Source organism: Drosophila elegans, unplaced genomic scaffold, assembly GCF_018152505.1.
Source record: "Drosophila elegans isolate 14027-0461.03 unplaced genomic scaffold, ASM1815250v1 contig_476, whole genome shotgun sequence".
NCBI classification, from domain to species: Eukaryota; Metazoa; Arthropoda; class Insecta; order Diptera; family Drosophilidae; genus Drosophila; species Drosophila elegans.
In genome coordinates this window covers 24,388,143-24,408,876 of record NW_024545863.1, presented here as the reverse complement: position 1 = coordinate 24,408,876, position 20,734 = coordinate 24,388,143, and the positions used below count along the sequence as shown (strand labels likewise).

The following is a 20,734-nucleotide window of genomic DNA, read 5'->3' as shown; positions in this document are numbered from 1 at the left end:
CGATCAACGTATCGATGTCATCGACTCAAAATCAAAGCGTCTATTGAATCATTTTGGCAGCCCAAACGCCTCTGATTTAAACCACTGCCCGGTCTTGTGTGGCGTGTGAAATTGAATTAACCATTGAATTAGACCAATTAACATGCCATTTGGCTATCTGTGCCGGTGCATCAAATGCATTTCAATATATGCAATGCACCCCTCCTCCGTCTCGGCCTTTGTCGGTGTGCTAATGCGTTTTGCGAATGCGAAATCTTGCCATAAATGCAATTAAATTACCAATATCTTCATTCCCAGCACTAGAGGTGGGAAATTGAAAATTTAAAAGGTATTGACACCATAATGCTGCTTTAATCTGTTGCCCAGAGAACCCATTGCGTCGGTTGCCATTCATGAAAAATGCAAATTGCACTCGCAGCTCAACACATTCGTCGAACTGCAAAAGACTATGCCAGGAAATTTTGTTTACGAATGCTCTTTTAAAGGGTACGAAACAATATATTATATATGACTTTCAAATAACCTCGGTATATAAATACATAGATCCTTGGCTTGTATTTTCGGGATATAGACACGATAGTATTCCTAGATGTTGCTATTTTAATGCAATTAAGATTTTCTCCTTTCTCCGATTTAATTGAAAACTATAAGCAGTCGACATAGATAAGGTCACCTTTGGTCTCGGCTTTCTGTGCTCGGCTTTCTGTGTCTTTGGACCGACAACGTACTAATTAGAGCGATAATACCTTTATCTCGGCATTGCAGGATGCATAACAATGGCCATTTGCCTTGCAATACCCTGAATACGTCACTCTCTGCTGCTCGTTTTCATTTTGCAACAATCATTATGGTTGGGGCATTTAAAACAATGCCAACAATGACCGATAGTATCCCAGATATATCTGCTGACCATCTTTCGGAAAACCGGAGATGCAAAATACGAATACGAAATGGGAAATGCGTTTGCGAATATTGGAATCGAATTAATCCTTTATAGGCATTTTTCTCCACTCCAATGGACGACGTGCTGTGCATGGGCGATAAGTGCGTGTGGTGACCGAACTGCCACGCCCACTCATGACGCCTGGGATGGCCACACACACGCATTGAAACATTGGAACATTGGCGTGGCCATGACCGAGTCGGGCTTTCACAGTTTTTGCCATGAGGAGATCCACATATCTCCCCCTCTCAAGCAAATAATCAATTGGTCGAAATGGGAATGGGCTTTGAAATGGCAACAGGCTGGCCGCTCGAAATTTGCATTCGTGCTGTGTTAATTTGCCGCTGCTGTGCCTGCAATTTTGTGCCATAAATACATTCACATTCACATTCGCGTTTGCATTCTCATTCACCCAGTTACCAATGCAGTCGCATTGAGAAATACTGCTGCAACATCGGCGCTGAGTTGAGGACATGCACCCGGGTGGTCCTGGGCTCCTCCTCCTTTTTCCCTTTTTCCCTCTTTCCCTTTCCCTTTTCCACTTTATTTTTTGGCCCGCTGTCAAAGAAAGTTAACAATGCGACTGCGACTGCCAAATGTCCCACATTTGCTGCATGCCAAGCAGTTGGCGCCAATCCCCCTCCTGAAAAGCAAAAAAAAAGGACTGCCAACTGTGTGTGTGGTGTAAATGGGTTTACTTTTATTTCATTTGTTTGTGCGTGAGTGTAGGTATGTTTGTGACGAGTCGACACACTTTTGAGCTTGGCAATGTTTTTACTGTTCGCCACCGACAATAACAACAACAACACTTGTGCGCGCTTGTCTACCTCAGCGCCAGCTTTTGAGATGTTTTGTTTGCTTGTTGTTGCCAAGCTGCGAGTTGAATGAACGTGCAAACTGGGAAAAAAATTATGTAGACCCAACTTATTCAGCAAGGGATTGGGAAGGATGGGGATGGTAATTCTATTAAATTTTAGTTGGCTCATGTTTGTATATCTATCTTGAAAATCATTTCCTACACAAGGCACCTTTGTTGCGCACAACATCGTTATTTGTGGTGGATCAATTTCTTAACTTTGCAGGAAATGTAAACGCTAGCTTCAAGTCTTGATGTGAAAAATATTTCAAATACATTATTAATTTATGTATCATTTAATTCAATTCAATAACACTATGTAATTATTTGTTAATGGATGCATTGTTCCAAAGTAATTGTTAAGCAACATATGAAATCAGAATAATCATTTTAAATTGCATCTCAGCAATAAAGATATTTCCAGTTTTTCCTTTATTTAATTCATTAAAAAGTTTTAGCAGATGTCAAGCAAATTAAATCTAATCAAGCTTAAAACCTGTGAATAAATAAAAGTTTTCGCATGTCAAGCTTAAATCTTTGTATTTGATTGGATTTCAGTAAAGTCCTTTAATATGATATCTATTTTTTATTAAGAATTGCAAACATTTGACACTCTGCATTCAGCGTACAAAAAGTCGAGTGGCGCACAAACAGTGAAAAATAATTCCGACTTATTTATGGTGATTTTGATATTGCTTCTTGAGAATTTGTATACTTGATGGAATTGAAAACAGTATTTTCGAAAAGGTGATTTATTTGGCTCAGAGTCTGCTTTTGATCTATGGCCTTTATTCTATTCCCCGGCAGCTTAGTTTCCTGCAGTGTTGTGGCCAAAAGAGCGTACTATATGTGTGCAACCTCAACATACACTCTCACACATATACCCCATACAATCACAGCCCGCACACAGTCGTATATATTTTTTGCGTTTTATGCCGCTCAGCGGCGCTTGTAGCTCGTTATGTTGATTGGATTTTGTGCCGCCCGCACCAGAAAGTAGTCCACACACACACACATTAGCACCATGATACGAGGATACAAGGATACACACGCACACACACTATTAAGGCACTTGCCATAGCGGCTGAATAAAGTCAAGTGCCGTATGTGTGCGCCTGTGTCGGTCCGTGCCATAAAGCTGGATTCATTTTGCTATTGCTGTTGTTGTTTTATTTGCTGCCCTTACGCTTTGCTCCTCTTTTATGTATGCAAAAAATTTTACACTCTCGTTTTCGCCATATGATGTTGTTCCTCTCTTCCTGTCACTCGTTCGCTTTATTTTTCTGCTAAATTGTAAGTAAGTGGGCTTAGTAGCATTTTTCCATTTAGGACTCTCTGGTGTGTGTGTGTGTGTGCGTATGAGTAATATTCTACAGCTAGGATTTGCCTAAATCTCACCTCAGTCGTGAAGCCTTAGCTTTAACATTTAGGAGACAGTTTGATAAACACCGAAATCGCTGAGGCTGTTTTCGTGAGCCCAAGGTACAAACAATTTCGGGCGCTGGCAACAGCTGATGACACGTTTGGGTGCCCCAAATGAAACACAGGATAAACAAAGAGGGTTGGGGAATGGGAAGATCGAAAGGTCAAAGGATATTGCATACGTGAGTGGGTCGAGTAGATTGAAGAAAGCTTTCTAGGACCCAACTTATTGCTTTACCAATCAAGTCCTTGTCACATCCCCCTCGCTACCCCTCGCTATTACTTGATAAATTTTACAAACAGTTAACTGCAGTAAAGAATTGTGTCAACTTTTTACAACTATATATTTTCATTCAAACATTTTTAAATTTTTGTAAATAATTAAGTATTTTAATTTTCGAGCTACAAAAATTACTAAATATTCCAAACTAATATCCAAAATGATTTTTTCAACAAATCAGTTTTTTTTTTTTATAAAAAACATGAAAAATGTTTAAGACCTTTTAAATGTTTTAAAACTTACGATATTTACATTTTTCAATAATATTATAAAACGAGTTCTTCAAAATGTGAAATTTATTTATTGAAAAACAACATTTATTGCTTGCGGCATGATTTTCTGCGTCACAAAATTTTGTGATTTATTTGTCATGTCCAATAGGTAAACTTTTGGAAACTTTCCGCTCACATCTCGCAAGTGTCAAGCCAGGATTCCATGTCCCTCAGCTGACAGGACCAAACGGTCACAGCTTGCGTCCAGCCGACTTACCCCCTTGCTTCTGTTGCCCACTCATAATTAATTGAAATGTCAATACATTGTTTGTGCGACGCAGGAAAAATATTAATGAAAGCCGAACCCAATTCCTGGCAGGGGCGAGGATTAAAGGGCCTGAGGACTGGATTGTGTGTGCCCTATTATTAGCTTCGAACGGGGCGGAATCATCTATCAAGTAGGACCCCACTGTCTGTGCTATTTTTAGGATGTTCGGGCGGAATCTGAACTTTAACTGGAAATTAACTCGCATGAAAATTGGGCTATAATTTGCTGGATTTATTGCCACGAACAAATTGCCCTTGCATGGGCCCCCTGTCACCTAGTCGAATAGGTCAATAAACTAAACAGCACCCCGAAGGCGATAAAATTGATGGACAGAGGCGTTGTGGGGGGAGGCAATAGGAGTCGCGAGATAAGCGCGAATAGAAGTTCGTACCCCCCGTCTGTCTGTGTGGGACCCTTTTAAAAATGCACACGCACGCATCCCCACCTAAGCACCAATATATACGCTTACATAAATCACATATTCCAGCGCTTTGCGGCCATTTAATGGCTGTCAAGATAAGCTTTCGGGGCTCTGTATGTGGGGTTCCATGTCAGCCGCTGGTGTGTTTGGTGTGCGTGTGTGTTTGTGCCAACCAAAGTAAATAATGGCCTAAGCATTGTGCAAACTGTTGGGCAGCCAGCGGGCAATCCGATGTCTGTCAAAGTGCATTTTAATGTTTGTAAATGTGCAGCTGGCACGTCAGTTGAAGTAAAAAGCCATATAATCACCATGCAGAGACCGACAATTAAACTCACAGCGAAGCCCAATGCTTTCGAATTGGAAAAGTAATATGAACTTCAACTTTTGTCACTTTTGACAAACTTATTTTTTGGCCAAACTTGTTTGCTCGCCGGCGACTTCTTGAAAACGTATACAAGTATGTGTATATTGATTGGTAACGAAATCAGAGAAAATTCGAGATATCCGAACTTGTTCGTTCCTTAATCATTTATTGCCCATTGATCATCTTTGGCAAACTTTTTCGTGCGAGAGCTCTTCAGTTTAGTTGATGGGTAATCGGAGTTATCCATAATAAGTTTTTGCCATCACAAACACACTCAGAAATGTTTTAGTTCGCATTTCAATTAAGTTGGCCAAGAGCAGAGCAACTCTTAAGATTGAAGGCTCCGGTGGGATGGTGGGATAGAGCGATATGGGCGCCAAACTTTTTACCCAAATGTCTCAAGCCCTGAAAATAGTTGGCATTGCGCATACGCCCCCATGGCAGCTGATACCCCAATAGGTGGCAGATGGAAGTGCTTGGCCAAATGGCCAAATCGTTAACCGAAAGCAGACTCACTTACTGGGGCGGGGATTTTATGTCTTGCTGACTCACCCGCCGAGTGACTTGCAGAAGGACCTAACCCACATCGCCGTCGCCGTCGCCATCGCCATCGCATTTCGGTTTCATTGTCAATTGACACTTTTTTTTGCCTCCTCTGGTGTCGCTGGCGATTTAAGCTGCAGCTGCAGCTGGCTGCAGTGACTTGATTGCGTTTTCACAGACTGAAGCGTGGATTGGATGGGGTGGCAATGGGGTGGTCGATGGTAGCTGGTTCCCCGCCGGGTTGCGAGCAGTTAACTCCCCACCCTGCCACTCCGCTGGCTGTTTGTTTATGGCCCAGTGGCAACTGCTCATTGCTTTCGCTTTGCTTCAATGATGGCAACGTGTGCCACGGCGGATCGTCAACAACTCTTTGTTGTTTACGGGCAAAGTTTTGAGCGCTTCGCTTGCTGCAAGTTGAGGCTGCAAATTGAAATTGTTGCAACTTGCTTCGATTTATGTGTTTATGTGTTGGCTGGGGAATGTTCACCGTACCGCAGATCCACTTCCGCTAATTAATTGCCATAGGAAATTAATATCAACTTAAATGTATTTAGTGTTGATTAATGCATAATTGATGCCGACTTTCGACCAGGTGCAAAATCTTCGCCTCACCTTTTCGCAGGGAATGGATGGATGGATACATTGATGGATGGATGGACGGACATTTTTTAGCTCATTAATCATTCAAGCGGGCTGACAGATGGGGTGGCGCAAAAAGTGGGAGAGAGAGGGTCGTTATTAATTACAGCAATGGCATAAAGCTCAACTGAGCAAACATTCAAGTCAATTACGAGGGGAAGGTAAATAAAGTACGATAAGAAAAAAGAGAAAATGAAGAGGGAATAAAACAAAATCACGCCAATATAGCAAAACAAGTGATACATTTCTCTCCCGGAAAATTGGCTAGAATTCGATTCATGTTGATTAAAAAATCCCTAACGCAGCTCATTTAAATTAATTTACCCATAGTCCGAATGGCAGCAAATAGTTTTCATAATCCGCAAAGCGAGTACATTTGCAGGCCGCACACGTTTGTGAATTGCAATTAAAATGCATGAGCCACAAATATTTAAAATCATTATTCGCCACTTGAATACAGGATGTGACCAAATCATCAGACCTCCCTCTTTCCATTTTGGCACTTTAAAATGTGATACAGCAGCATCAACATGGAACAAAATGTGGCTAAAGTTTGTCCAGCTTCCTCCCCATCTACCTCCTTTGGAGAGTTTCCTGCTTTTGTCCGCTTGGCCATAACCAGAAAATGACAAAAGCCATGTCAACAGCATGTTTAAGGGTTTGGGGTTCGAGTTCCCGTTAAGACAATGGCCTGGGTGTGCAGCTGTGAGTGTAAGTGTGTTTGTGTGTTTGTATGTTGGTGTGTGTTCTTATCCGTGTTGCTTGTGGCCAAAGTCTTATGAGTAAACCAAAACTTACCCGCCTGGCCCGGGCCCAATTTGGTTACTTTTCCCAGTTCGGCAAACAATGGACACGATAATTTATTCATATTCGGCCACACACTATCTCCACCACCTTTAAACTATGTGTGTGTGTGTGTGAGGGGATGAATTTTTAAATAACCATAAATTTCTAAATTTACACAAGAGACACTGAAGACACATTGCACTTGCGATAAGGCACACACCAAACAAAAGGAACACGGCACAGTAAAAAAAGTGAAAAATCTCCCAACAATGGAAATTTTAATGAATATTTTCGGGTCGAAGCCCTTGCTCCCTTCAGAGTGTTGATAATTGCCACATAAATTTGCCGAGCAAAAGAGGGAGAGACAGAGAGGCAGTGCGAAAACTACAAGATATTTTATTATAAACATAGTGTCAGCACTGGCCAAACAATTTGCTAAATATTTATACATTTGCATAATGCATGCAATCAAATTTCCTCACACGACACGACCTCATGGGGAGGGGGGGCGGTGAAATATGGGCGTCAACTGAAGGTCGCCGCCAGCAAACTATAAATATTCAACGAATTATTTGCCAGGAATGTACTTATATAAATACCATGTGCACACTGAGATTTGAAATTGTTATCTTAATTATTTCTCGCTTTTAATCTAGTTTATAATATTTTCAACACTATTTCCAATTCGGAAAACGTCTATATAAACAAAGTTTTTACTATGACAAATTTTATGGGATTTTAACAGAATCAAATTTGTAATCTTCAACAAAATCAGCGGTTGCTCATTGACAAATTGTATTGAATAAATTTTACTATAATAATTGTACGTGATTTGTGTACATTTCACACTGAAAATCATTTGATTTTAGAATCTTAAACGTTGAAATGCTCACCCCAGCTTAATTATTGCACAAACTGGATTTCATCAGAAACCTCCTTTATAATTAAATCAGTTTGTCAAAACTAATTATCGATCTAAGCCCTTTATAATTTAGAAACAAGCACTTAGCCTTCTAAAATCACATAAATTACTTAAAAAATCGAAATCAGGCAATGGTTTATTAATTGTAAATACGTCGCTTGCAATCTGACAATCGCATACAGTGTGTAATCTGTAATAAGCTTTTGTGCTTTATTATAAATATCATTGAATTCGAGAGTGTTTACCCATGGGTCTCATCAATTGCATAAGGCACACAGGCACACCACCCGAGTGTAAACACACACGCACACACGCTGAGATGTCTGGCTGCCTTTGGTTTTTGGCATTGGTGCCAAGAAATTTTGCGGAGGGGCAAGGCCAACTAATTGCGGCGACATAACTTGTTGCGCCCCTTGGAGCCACGCCCCCGCGCTCTACGCCCACCACATGGATGTATGCGTGTGTGTGTGATTTCGTGGCCGCGTGTGTGGGTTGTGTGTGTAATGAATGCCGCAGATAGACGGACGTACGGTCTCACAGCGGCTGTCGTCTGTCTAAGAACTATTGCCAACAACAGCAGAGAATTGCATTAGCTGTCGTGAATGTGTGGGTTAGTAGTTCGCTGTGAGGGTAAGGGGCGTCAGGGCAGGGGGCGGGGCCCGAGGTCACATCGCTTGTCGGTTGTTTACAATAAAGACAGTCAAATGTCTCCTGCTTGGCAAGCAGCCTGACAAGCATTTTTGTTTGATTTACCCTGCTAATGAAATTTACCATATAGATATACCTATAGTAAAATTATTAATTGGCAACTGAGTACGAACTTGAAACATAACCTGGCAAACTAAAAAGGAAGTATTAATATATATCATTTGCTTACCAATTAAAAAGTTAAATTTGTGAATAAAAAACTAATTAAGAGATTTCTCAAATTTCCAAGAGCTCCAGCACACAAAATCCCAACAATTGTGCCAATTAATAGTATGCAATCAATACCTTTTTTTAAAATTATGAAAGAAATCATTTTTTTAACAACATAAGTAACTTTATAAAAGAAAAATCCTTTACTGAAATCTATTAAGAGGTAACAAACAAAAATTGTTTATAACCTGGAAAACAATTTCTGGCAAGTAAAATTCATAAAATAAACTTTCCAGGTGATACTAAGGGCAACGCAATCAGTATATTAAGAAATGAAAACCGTTAAACTTCTCCAGCTAATAACAAGAGAATAATTTAGAAATTTCATGATCCAGGCTTAGTCGATTTTATTCATGTGAACTTTGATCAAAGTATAGCCCGTTCGAGTTTTTGAAATGGGTCGTTCATATCCTTTCACTTTGACACTTTTCGCTAAGGGTTTCTATTAAATTGTAATATCGGTATAAACAGTTTCTGCAGCCTGCAGCATCCTTACAAAGTTATTTGAAACCTCTTGATGGGCAATAACCGACGGCATATGGCCAACCGCAAAATGGGAACCGAGCCGAGTTGAACCGGAAGGGGCGCTGGGAAAGGGGGAAAAGGGCTATTGGACCAACTCCGATTCCGGTGCTAGTGGCTGCGATGTCTGAGCCAAGAGCTTAATAAAATTATGTGACTATAATTGCCGGCGGAGAGTGGAACCAGGAGTCAAAATCCACCGCCAACCCATGTCCCTCGCCGAAAGCGACTGCTGCTTGGCTGCCACTTGAAAAACGCATTAAGGCTGTAGTTCTGTGTGGCATTTGTATACCATATATAAATATATATATTATATACATAATACACTCTTGTATGGCTGCCCTATATGCATGCCAGAGTGGTTTGCTGATTGCATGTTAAAAGGCCTTCGCCTGCGACTCTTCTGCATCTGCTGCTGCTGCTGAGGCTCTTTTTGCCATGAAATTTAATTAAAAACTTGTGTGCCATGAAATTACATTTCAACGTGAGTTTCCTCTCCGAAACTGGGTGCTGCTGCCAGCTGCCACCTGCCTGCTGCCTGCGCAAAGGTAGGAAGCTCTTGCACACACTAAGAGTTGATTTTTATGTAAAAATGTTCAAAAGGTTTTCCATTGCGCAAAAGGGACCGACTTCTGTTCGGGCATCGTTCGAAGTGAAGTCGTTTGTGGCGGAAGTTCGGAGCAGAGGCGAAAAAGAAATCCCTGGCCAATTATTAAATTGATTTACCAGCCATTAAGCGGGTAAATTAAACGGGAAATATATTCTTATCGATCTGCAGTTGCTGCTCTGAATTATTCAGTATTCAGTATTCCGGATCCCGTATTCCACTTGTTAATTTTTCGCAAAAATGTTGACAGCAGAAATCAATTTATCCGTTGACATTTTATTTGCAGACCGACCGATTTCCGGCTTTCATTTGCAATGGATATAAATGGCAAGAGCCCAAAGATAAGCCAACTAAAAGCCAAGAATATTCTCACCCACCCATGTTTTTGGCCAATTATGCGAAGCTCAAATAATAATTTATTTACAACCAACTCCGCATTATGAATGCAAATCTGGCTTGGGGAGCTAGCAATCAGATTGCAACACCTTTTGTTCGGCTTCTGCCAGTGGTTGTTTCTCGCGGTATTTGTTATGCAAAAATCGCTGAGCTCGCCGCTTTGGATTTTGCATATTTCAATTAAGCATTACACATACGCCCCGTGCAACAGAAGGAGTAAAAAAATGAAAAGCAAACGGAGGTGCAGAGCAGATGTCTGGCTGGGGAACGCTCTTGAAAATCCGCTTAAAACTTATTCAATTAAAGTTCCCGCCCTGAGGCAACAAAACAGACGACAAATTCGCGTCGTAAAATGGTGAACGCAAATGGCGACCAGCGCAAACGAGCGAGCAGCAACGGAAAATGCCATAACTACGGGCAAGCCGCATAAAAATATGCACATAAAGTGTGTATAATATTGACGCAAGATCGTGGAGTGCAGCTGCAAAAAAGTTGTAAGACCAACTGAGGCAGCACACAAATGTGGCAAATAAATCAGCAGTCACTTTTAGATGTATGAGTGTTGGCGTGTGAGCGCTTGTAACCCATTTGCTGGGTTTATTTGCGTGACTTCAGAGTTCGGGGCGGAAAACATACCAAATGGGACAGCTGTCTAGTACTGAAATTCTTGGGAAAATTTTCTAATTTCAGGAAATGTAGCCATCCGAATAAGATTTTAGACAAACCCACACAATATATACCTTTTCCGGGAACTCTAAAAATAGTTAAATGCAGACCAGATATAATTGAGCTTTCTGGTAACTAAATCTATTTTTATGTTCTTATAAATGCCTGTTTGTGTTTCCAAGTAATTGAGTATAATAAAATTCCAGGAAATTTAGTTCCATTTAAGGTAAATCAATTTTAGAAATGGCTTTACTTACTGGACAAACAACATTTGTTATATGGGAATGCAAGATATTCAAATATAAGGTTTTACATTTCTATATATAGGGACTTAATATACTTTTTTATTTTATACACATATCTCTTTTTCATTTGTATTTGTTTTTATGACTACTATTCCCCTGTTGTTGGGTAACAATAATCTGCAAATCAGCATTAAAATGAATACTGTGCACCAAGCACTAGCACACTCAACTGAGCAACTTAACAAATCAAAAAAGTTTCACGAAAACAAAAATAAGGACTGACAGAGGGGCCGAAGTCAAAAGTTAGAGCAACAGGGAGCGAGTCACAGTCAAACTAAGCTAAACAGGCGAATATTTTGTCCGATTTAGTTCCATTTTATTTTCGAAAAAAGGCGTGGCCGACGGGGGCACCATCATTTTTTTCATACTTATTTTCTGTTGGCCGCAGACGCCACAACAAAGCAAAATTTTAGACGCCATGCAGGCATGTGTGAGTGTGCGTTTGTGTAAACGGGGACTCTGTCTCTGTATGCGTGCTGGGGCACTATGCCGGAAACGTGACTTATTTGAAATTTATGTACTTTTTAGCCAAACGCCTGGCAAAAAGCAAGGCTACACCCTAGTTGGGGTAAAATAAAAGGGAAAACAACAAACAGAGAGTCCGAAAAAAAGGCAAACAGCGCGATTTATAGAGCAAAGTCCACCCTTATCTGTTTCTGCTTTTTTTTTGGAACTTTTAATTATTTTTGTATTTGTAAGCTGGGGCTTGATTAGAAAAACATACAAGAATGGTTTGCAAGCGTTCATCGTGGCGTATGTGCAATATGCAAATGCATTCGCCAAAGAACAACAATTCACAAATTGAAATCAACGAGCATACAACTTGATAGGTTTTTGTTTGTTTCATTACCCCCCACCCCCCATGGTCTATGTTTTAGGTCCTGTGTGCCCTCCTTTCTGTGCTCGTTCGTTTCGTTTTTCAGCTCGTGTCACACACGACATTCACTTGTTGTTGGCTTTGTTGCTGCTGTTCGACATGCATCGATTACATATATGGAGGAAGGGAAGGCGATCCTGGCTGGCAATGGATGCGGGGTTGGGTGGCACGAGGAGCAGGAGCAGGAGCTGGAGCAGAGGTCGGACGAACAGCGACATAAGTCACGAAGCTTTTGCTAATGATGAGGGCCTTGATGCTTTTTCAATTAACCAAATGTGTGACATACGACACAGATAGCAGGCAGGTCTGTGTGTGACAGTGACAACAACTTGGCCTGGCATAAATCAAAGCAAAAGTAATCTAAGAACATCTCGAACAATAAGCAAGCCTGATTTTAGTGTTTTTCTCTTGGATTTTTTCTGCACTTTCAATTGTCCTAATTATGTGGCAACCGCTGGATGATCAACGCAAAATCAAGATTTTTCCAGAGATTGGCCTAGATGACATCCATCGCATTGAGAACGAGGCTGTGAAGGAGCTCCAGCTGAAATACACCAATGAAAAGAGGAGTCCCTCCACTCAACGGGATGCGGGTGAGCCACCCGAAACCGGAAGTGGCCAAGCGAAATGAGCCAACAGTTAACTCCTGATGAATGTGCAGCCAATAAATCCATTCATGCTACTTACATAATTATTCTTATAATCCCCTGAGCCGCATACTTACTATACAGCTAGAATCACACAACACCCCCACCCGCCCAATGCCATATACACACTCGTGAACATCCAACCCTAATTTGCATTTATGTGGGGCTGAGGCCAGTTGTGATTACCTGGCAAGCTCTTTTGTATCGTTCGTCGACGGCTCCTCCGCAAAATGGCAATAAAAGCAATTCGCAAAAAAAAATGTATATGTAGTTTGAATGCACACCGACCCTCAGATATACACCCACATCCAGATTCACACAGCCGCACAGAGGGCTACTTATAAACTCACCTTAATTAAACGTGATTAAGTAGATTTCCTCGTTTTTCTGCTCAACGAACTGTTTAGTTGTCGATGGTCTATGTGTGTGTGAGTGTTTAAGGGTGTGGGCATTTGTGACCTGTGCTTATTAGTTGCCATTTATTGTTGTTCTTGCAAGTTGCGAAGGGTATAATAACTTGCCCGTCGAGGTTGCGGTGAAATTAGCAGGAATACCATGATCAGAATATAATTTATTAATAGAAGTTTTAGTCGAATGAATTGACAAAGCGCCGAGCTGCATGCAAGAAACTCTCGAAAATAAAATATGTATGAACAGGACATCTTAACTAATCCCAAACTTTAATTTCAGAAAATGTCTTAATTTTTAAGGTATTTTTTTTTTAATGACATCCACGTTTTTTTTTTACATTATTTCGAATAAGACCTTGTAACTTCAAAGCACTTAAAAACTAAAAGGCACTAACAATAGGGAAGTTTCCTGCATAGAACAACTCATTTAACTAATTTATGGGAGAGCGGACTAAAAGTTGTTGATTTTACCGCTATTCAATAAAAGCAACAAAACCATTAAAAGAGATTAAGAAATTACTTTAGCTTAATTTACACCATTCAGTAAGTGAAAATATCCCTAGGTATTCCTTAAGTCTCGAGAATCAAATTATATTTCGTAAAACAAACATGTTTGCTACAGGAGATTAAATAATACGACTCAAGTGCATTAGAGCTTATAATATTTAGCCAGATACGTTTATGCATCAAAGCTGAGGACAATCATGTGTACAAATTATTAAAGAATTTAAAAACCCTCCAGCACACAATTTAAATTATTTTCTCTCCCTCAACTATCTATGCCGCAAAAAGGTTCAATTAAAGCAAAATCTTTACCATGTTTAATTTGCCCCAAGAACATAGCCAGAATACCCAGGAGGGTATTCAAGTTTTCGACTCAACCCAAATTAGCATTCAATTTCCATGCTTTTGCCTCGCATTGTTGGATGCTTGGGCTGAGTTCGCTTGGCTCACGTTGTTGTAATTTAGTTTCATTTGTGCACGAAAATGAATTTGTATTATTGTTTGCATTAATTTGCCTTATTAATTACGTTTATGCTTCTGACTATTATGTTTTTTTTGCTCTGGCTGTGGCTCTGGGCTCTCAATGGTTTTTGCTCCACCTCCCGTTTTTTTTTCCCAGGGGGTAATTCGAGCATTGGCTGTGCGGGCAATCAAATAAATAATGAGACGGCGACTGCGGCTGCCGCTGTCTGAGTTCTGAGTTCTCAGTCCGGAGACTGTCGTCCGGAGTCGGGAGTCTGGAGAGCTCGGTCCGGAGTTCTCGGTTTGCTGGCCACTGCCGGCGTCTCTGGCGGCGTCGCTGTCGTCAACTTTGTTTAATATGCGCAAAACGTCGCAGAACTTTTGCAGCTACTTGTCGTCAACATCGTTGCCAGCGTCCCCTCCAATCTTGCCATTTTCCCCCGTGGTTGTTGTGATTGTCTATGGCAACTAGCTTTTATTATTTGTTGCCGCTCTCGTCTGTATTGCTATAATTGCCTTTTTGCCTTTGTGTAGCCCAACGTCAAGTGTCTGTGTATCAGTGTGTGTCTATCGCAACATTTTCAGTTGTCCTGTTTATGAAATTTTGACTTCGGCTTGCCTCCTTGTTGAGAAGGCGGTGAATCAGGCTCGATGACAGCTTTCAATTTGCTTGGGCCGGGGGGAAAATGCAATTTTCAATTTTCAGTTTTCAATTTTCCACTGCTGCCTGCCACGTTCATTGCAATTTGGCCCCGAGTTTGATTCAATTGATTGGCGATAGTTGTGGCTTTCAGCTTGACAGAGCGACGTGCATGTGGCATATGCGCTTCGCATTGCTCATACGCCTCGTGCACGTTGAGTGGTAAAAGTTCGCCAGGGAACAGGAATTCCCAGAACTTGGCTGACTTTTGAACTTTCCCAAGCCAGTCGCACATGTACACTCTGAATGACGGGAAAGAAACAACTTAAATGTCAACCCGATGAAGCTCAAGCACTCCGCCATAAAACTCGCATTTCACGGCACAAAAGCACCCAGCTCAAGCAACGCACTAGGCCACGCTGATTTGTACACAGCCCGGCATAGAAAAAACAACACAACGGCTCAGAACAACAAACAACTCAGCACTACCCAGCGCAAAAACAAAAAAAAGAAAACAGAAAAAGCAACGACAGGAGTGAAGAACAACGAGGAATCTGCTTCCGTGTTGATTGTTTCGTTTTGCCCGGCTTTGGTTGAGCAAGAAGAACTGCAAAAGACGACAGGACGACGCCCATAAAAAACGACTATGTCTGCGGGAATCGCTTTAAAAACAAGTGAACCGAGCACGGCGGCGAGCAGGAAAAGCGGGAAAACGGGAAAACCTGTCCATCAGCAGAACTATTGCAACAATAAGCAAGAGCAATTTGACAATTGAAGTGCTTCTTCGTAGCAAGGAGCACGAGAAGGAGCCTCCGAATAAAAAGAAAGGAGACTTCTGGCCAAAGTAGCCTCATCGCTTGCCAGGGAGCACTTGAGCACAGTTTCCGGTCATTTACACGTACACACACATACACACCCTGAAACACAAGCACAGTCACACATTCACACACAATCAGTGTGTGTGTGTGACACAGTATCCTACATTTTTATTGGCATCCTTTGGCCTGCAAGTGTGTATGTGTGTGTGTGTGCGAGAGTTTATCAAACGCGTTGCATTAGCAGTTTGCCCGTAATTGCCGAGGAATCCCAAATGGAATTTTACCAATCCGGAACAAGGTCAGGCTGGTGTGGTAATTGAATTTTTCGCAGCTTTGTTTACACATTGTGTCAATTTAAAGCAATTACTTGAGCTGTTTTCTATCCCCCGGGCCAAGTAGCGTGGCCCACAAAAGTGGGCTATGAAAAATCACCAAAGACAATGGGACCGAACTTTCATAACTTTTTTGTGTATGTTTTTTCCTACTACTTTTTACTGCGAGGCAGTGGGTGGAAAGGCAAGAGGAAAGTGAAGGGGGAAGGGGGAAGGACAAGGGGTCCTGTGTTGGATGGATGAACGGATGGGAATTTCTGTGCATGGCACAGACTCCACGTGAGAAGCATCACTAATCTGGCTCTCTCCGTTCTCTCTCCGCTCTCTCGCTGCACGCTTATCTCGAGAGAAGAGCCTCTCTCTCTCGCTTTCTCTTTATTTGTCTCTGGGAAAATCTGTGCGCAGCTGCTGGCGCTGCCTCCTGCAGGATCAGGGTGTGGTGAGTTATGCTGCCGCTGTGAAAAAAGAAAAATGTCCTGGCCCTACCTTCTGCTGGCGTCGCTGCTGCTGCGCGGCTTCTGCGCTGCTTCTGCTGACTTCGTTTACAAATTTTCCTGCTTGCCTGCGCGCTTTTTCACTGAACTTCTGCTGCGGCTGCTGCGGATGCTTCTTTTTCTGCTGCTGCTGCTGATATGTGACACGCACTCACACTGGCACAGTTACAAAACACTCGCACACACACACACTCGCGCTCTCTCTCTCTCTCTCTCTCACACGCACACACACGGGGACACGGACACACAGGCGCTTGTTGTTGTTGCTGCTGCTGCTGTTTGTCTTGCTCTATTTGCCAGTGGTAGTATTAGTTGTTGTCGCAATTATTTTCACATTTTTCATATCATTTATCTAGTTGCTGCTGGCATCGCTGCTGTTTTTTTCTTTTTTTTATGGCTGGCTATCACCTCACTATCTCGCTCGCCCACTTCTATCTATCCTGCTCTCTCAAGCGCTCTGTGTGTGTCAGATGTTTTTTTGTATTTTTTTTTTTTGTTGTATTTGGCTAAATAGACTAGTGCACGTTTCCGCTTTTGTCAACCGAACACGTCAACTGTCTGCACCTGACTGTCTGCACTGACGGAATCCGCAGTTCTCAAGTTCCCAAGTTCTCAGTTCTCTGTTCTCAGTTCTCAATTCGCAGTTCAGTCCGCTGTTCCCAAAGGCGTCGCTGCGCGAGAGACAAAAGAGCGCCATGTGGATGCTGTTCATCTCTGCTCTTGGCTCTTATGTCTCTCGACGACGGCCTTTGTTTTGATTTATTTTTGTGGTAGGTTCTTGCCGAGATTCGCAAAGAGCGGTTGCGGATGCTAAGAGCACGGACCACAGCCTCAATCGTGGGCGCCCAACTAAAAATAATACTTGTAGCTTAACCTTTTCCACCCAGAACAGAAGTTCGCCTTCCCCAAAAAAACCCCAACGGCCCCCTCTCAGCAATCAGCATTCAAAATCCAACTCGCAAAAGTATTCGAAGCGCAAAAATTTGCGCTGCTGAGGCAAACAAAATACCAGCCCCAAGAATAAATATCATAAAAATATGAAAAATAAATAAATAAATGAGCAGGGGGGGGATGGGTTGGAATAAATATAAATATTTGGACAGCTACAGTTACGCCCCGGCTTAACAAAAGGGCTGCTGCCCAATCGGGTTTACAATAAGCGATGATGGCAGGAGAGGGCTCTGTTGATTTTTTTAAGCGGCCTCTGCTGCTCTTTATGCAAACTGCCGCCGCTCCACTTTCACCTTTGCCCTCGCAGCACCACCCACCACCCACCGCGCACGTCTTGCCCTTGTGTTGTTGTTGCTGCTGTTTGCGGGTCGGGCGTCTCATGAATATGTAAATTGTTATTATTGCATATTGTTAGGCGCCAGCAGCAGCCGCGGAGCAGGATAACAGTGACAGCAAGGACTCTTTCGTACTTTCTTAAACGCAGCTCAGGTAGACGACGAAGCGGAGAAGGCAGAGCGACGAGCTTCCGCCGGAAATAGTAATTCCCATAGATTTGACAAATGTCGCTCAGCGAATTAAATGATGAATACCAAATTTCTTAATGCTACTTTCGCTTAAGCTCTCTGCACTGCTAAAAAGAAAAACAAAACAGCTTGCCATTGCTTATGAAAACTTGATTTAAATAAAAACTTTAAGAACATACAAATTGTACTAGTTTCTTAAATAGTCCTTTAAATCTGAAGAAATGAATCTGTGGCTATAATTTGCCTATAATATTACATATTATTTATTCTATCAAATTATTAGCCCCATTTATTTTTATGGTCCTTGTGCGTAACATCATAAACTTTAATTTCCCGAAGGTATATAGAACAAATAGATGAGAAGGTACTGAAAAATGAGCACAGACCTTAAAACCATTAAATTAAATTGTATTACTTTATTTAATTCATGTTAAACTTTGCCTTTTAAAAAAGGATTTAGATGGCAAAATGAAAAACAGCTATTTCAAAGCCCAAAAATAAGTCTGAGGCGAGTTAAATTCCTGGTGGATCGGGCGCCTTTAAGCCAGAGCAAATCATTGTCAATGGCGACGGCAACACCTAGGCAACAAAGTAATGGCTGTCAAACGAACACACTCTTAGTGAAAAGGACACAGACACACACGCATGTACTTGAGGAGCCTTGACAACCTGAACAAACCAAGGAACAAGACATTTGCCGCGGCGACTTTGATTGGCAGTCTTCTCAGTAAAATGAGGATGTTCTTTGGCTAGAATGAGGGGCAGAAGTCTAAATCATCCTGGCTGAGGGTGCGAGTGTGTGCGGATGTGTATGGGTGGCTGCGACGCGCTGTCGTCACCGTCATCATCGTCATCGTCATCTATAATAACATCAAACAGCGCACTGCCCAGACACCAGAGGCCCACCAGATTCCAGTTCGCCAGCTTTCAGATCTCTCAGTTGTACGTACCGCTCCTCCATTTGCCACGCCCCCCGTCCTCCGTCACCTTAGGACAATTCCGGCCACCAGCCTCCCCGCTTGTTATCACGCGCAATAAAAAGCTTGCCTGCATTTCGTTTTTTTCCCATCTTTAATACTCTGCGAAAAGGGTATGGAGCGTTTGTCGAGATTCTCCAGGGGAAACATGGTACAGACTTGCAGATTTCCGCTTATATTTGCTCTGGGTTCTGGGAATTTTTTTAAAGACAACAACAAGCAGCAGGACTTAAAGTGGCACAGAGGGTTCTGTTAATGATTTACACTCGGTTTTAAGCATTTTCTTTTAAGTTTACTTTAAGCTTGTACACATTTTAAACGATTAAATTGAGAATGTGTTGATTATTTTTAACAATTTTAAGGCTTAAATATTATTTGTTTTACAAATTTGTACAATCCATTAAACTTCATTAACAATATTGTGCGCCTTGAGATTTGATTATTTCTTATATGACAGGGTCATATCACTAGTTCCAAAAAAATATTTATTTTTTTCTGTGATGAGAGTTAATTTTCACCATCAAGATCATATTATACAAAGGATTTATAGCTATTTGTCCTGATTTCTTTTCCGAAATCGGTTATCATCCTTTTTAAAATCCCCCCAGAGCATCAAAGCTTCGTCATCCCCCATCGATGCTTTACTTTTTCTACCGATGCTTACTTGATTTTTCCTTCCTTGCGATTTTCAAACATTTACTTTCGCTTTTTGCAAAGGAAAACATAGACAAACACACACGCGCACACACACACACACACACAGTCAGAGGAAAAAGGCACGTATTCAAATTGTGGGTGGCAATTGGAGTCCTCTCCCTCTCGCGTTTTTCACCCCGCTGGTCATGGGATAAAAGCAACAACAACGTGGAAAAATACGCCCCGTGTTCGCAGGCGAAAATTGTTGTTGGTGGGTGTGGCAGGCTGTTACGTCGACTGCGGCAGCGGCTGCGACAGCGACAGCGACATCGAAAGCGGCGTTGCCTGAATGCGCGTTTAGTTTCAAGTGTTATTTTTGTACTAGAAGCAGCTGCCGAAGAGATTGAGGGGGTGGTTGGCGGTGGGTCGGATGGGCGGTTGGGCGGTTGGGCGGTTGGGCGGTTGGGCGGGTCGAAGGACTCGTTCTGCGTCTTCCTCGTTGCCGGGCTGCCTTTCTTCTCCTCCTCTTCCATTATTATCGTCGCCTATTTCGGCTGAAGTGCGTAATTGATGTGAAAAGTGGCAACAAACTGTTTTTTATTTGCGCTTGCTTTCAATTTGTTTAAATTGCTGGGCGCTGTCTTTCCACTTGCCACACTCACACATATACACACACTCATCGACACACCCACACACACACACATTTAAACGCTGATTGAAGTTTTATTGAATTTTAAATTGCGCTGGCCTTGGTTTGAGTTCGCTTTCCGTCTGCTGCTTATTTTCACTTTCCACTTTGTACTTGTGCTTATTTGCTGCCAACTCCCTATGTACACAGGAAAATTCGGATAATACGTCCCTGAAACGAAAATCTAATAGAAAGCTGTCTATTTGACTAATGAATGATATGGAAAATGTTTAGGGCTACAAATTTAACGATTTGGTTGCCAATGGAGCAGCTTTAAATAATATACAGACACATTTCATATATCTTTTGAAAAATCGTTCTATAATTTGTATTTAAAACATTTTATTGCCCTACAAAAATTAAACTTAAATGCTTTTACTTTATGAAAAAACATAAGTTCTTATAAACAATTTAGAAAATCTTTACTAATTTGCAAAATTTAGAAAAACATGTTTAGAATAATGCCTGGTTAATAGCATTGTTAAAAAAATGATGTATTGGTATTTAAATTTTCTCTCAGTGCCCTCGCACATTTTTCCTTTCACTTACCGTCTTCATCTCGCTCTTGCTGCCTGAGTGTTTTATTGTTGACACAAATAATGTCACTCGAAATGTCAAAAAGAGGCCGCTGGAATTTTTTACCA

At 41.6% G+C, this 20,734-nt stretch overlaps 1 protein-coding gene across 18 annotated transcripts in view; it reads right to left on the bottom strand.

Moving 5' to 3' along the window:
• LOC108136794 (glutamate-gated chloride channel) overlaps positions 1 to 16,874 on the bottom strand; it is a 34,696-nt gene extending 17,822 nt beyond the window's left edge. For 17 of the 18 annotated variants that reach the window (XM_017258172.2, XM_017258183.2, XM_017258186.2 and 14 more), the window contains exon 1: positions 16,307 to 16,874. The gene's annotated coding sequence lies outside the window, so the exon portion shown is untranslated. Of the gene's footprint in view, positions 1 to 13,004; positions 16,285 to 16,306 lie in introns of those variants that run through there. The other variant, XM_017258170.2, reaches the window with a different exon arrangement.
• Positions 16,875 to 20,734: the final 3,860 nt, after the last annotated feature.